The sequence below is a fragment of the Pinus tabuliformis genome, chromosome 6, assembly GCF_031772625.1.
Source record: "Pinus tabuliformis cultivar Carrire ecotype Pingquan chromosome 6, CPIR1, whole genome shotgun sequence".
NCBI lineage: Eukaryota > Viridiplantae > Streptophyta > Pinopsida > Pinales > Pinaceae > Pinus > Pinus tabuliformis.
In genome coordinates this window covers 1,117,057,704-1,117,059,363 of record NC_142292.1, presented here as the reverse complement: position 1 = coordinate 1,117,059,363, position 1,660 = coordinate 1,117,057,704, and the positions used below count along the sequence as shown (strand labels likewise).

The 1,660-nt window shown below is 40.8% G+C and overlaps 1 pseudogene; it reads right to left on the bottom strand.

The window, feature by feature from the left end:
• Positions 1-376: 376 nt before the first annotated feature.
• Positions 377-1,378, bottom strand: LOC149262804 (DNA repair protein RAD51 homolog 1 pseudogene; annotated as a pseudogene).
• Between the last annotated feature and the right edge of the window lie 282 nt (positions 1,379-1,660).

Genomic DNA, 1,660 nt, shown 5'->3' with positions numbered 1-1,660 from the left:
CATAGTGTGTTGACTTAGTGCACACTCAGCAAGTGACGCAACTGTTGTGTACAGGTAAAGATATGTCTGCAGAAGGGCTGGCCGTTTTGTTTTATGCTAAGAAATTTTTCTGCGACCTCAATTTATGGTGGACCTATTCTCAACTACAATCTTTGACTGTGCCCTAACAGCGAAAAATGAAAGTCGGTTCATTTTCTTAATACCCGAGTATAATTTTGAGCATAACCAGTTTAAAATTTTCATTCCCAGATTTGAAACTTTTCAATCCGTCCCACTCTAATTTTGTGTGGCATCTATGACTGGATAAGACTCTACATCAAATTATGCAGGCAGTCTTGAAAATTTCACATTTGTACATCAGAGAGCTCTCACGTTATTAGTCTTTGCAATCAATAACACCTTTTGGAGAAATTTGAAAGTGCGCTTCTACTTCTACTAAGCAGGGTGAGTTAATCACTTTGCAAATGCGTTCCTCACCTCGACCTTTGCGAAGAGCAAGCCTTGTGGTGGAAGCATGAGCTATGATATTTCCTCCATTAGGCTTAACTTGGGGACCAGCAAACATATCAGAAGCATCTACTTGCAAAACAACTTGATTGGTCACCACAACTGCCACACCAAACTCATCTGCCATTTTCTAAAGGCTTCTAAGGAACTTAGCAAGATGCATCTGCCTTGCTGATAACTCTTCTCTGCCTATAAATTCTGCTCTATAAAGGGATGTAGCACTATCTGCGATCATCAGAGAAAACCTTATCTACACCATCATAGAAGCCGCTTCCAACAACAACCTAGATTGATGATCCATATTATATGCTCCGGCATAGGAAACATTCTCCAACACATCTGCTCCATTGAGCCCAAACCTTTCTATAATCTATAAAAGCCATTGCGGTCTGAAGGTTCCCTCAGAATCAATAAAAAGTGCTTTGCCTTCATCGCCTTCCTGATCTAACGGAATTGACAAGTAACGCAAAGAGTGTGGCATAATTGGGTTTTATTGTTCGAAATTCCCCATAGATCTTTGTGATTGATCATGTCTCCACCCCTCCTCCTAATAGCTTGTTAAGCTCTCTAGACCAAGAACTAATCTGTATAATCTCAAGGCGTTGAGCATGTAGCTGGCTTGCACTAGTGAAACCCACGGGGACCAATTTTGAGGCTGCTTCAATAATCTTATCAACCTTGGCATTACTGAGGCCCTTGATTTGCACAAGCTCCTCCTTGGGGAAATATGCAAACAGCTTCTACCGTGCATGCCTGACATCCTTGAGCTTTTAATATCAATAGCATATATCCCACATACCTGGAGTTGCCCAATGGGGTAGGGTCCATGCTGCTGCTCTACATTTTCATCTTCCTTGGAGATCTGTTGTTGTTTGCATTGTTATTGTCATATGATTGTCTTTGTAAATCTGGCGTAATCTCTATCAGCAGTTGGCGGTCTGAAAAAAAAAAAAAAAATTGTTGTTTGAAGGCAAAAGAGAAGTCCGGCATCACATTTGACCCCGAGTTGGGATTTGTCATATGTTGGTCCATATTTCAGTGTCCGGAAATCTAAATTTGCAGTTTGCTGATTCAAATTTCTCAAAATTGGTAGCGTGAGAAAATCCACTTATTCTGCTATCTTCCCAATCAACCGATTAACCTGCTCAAGAAA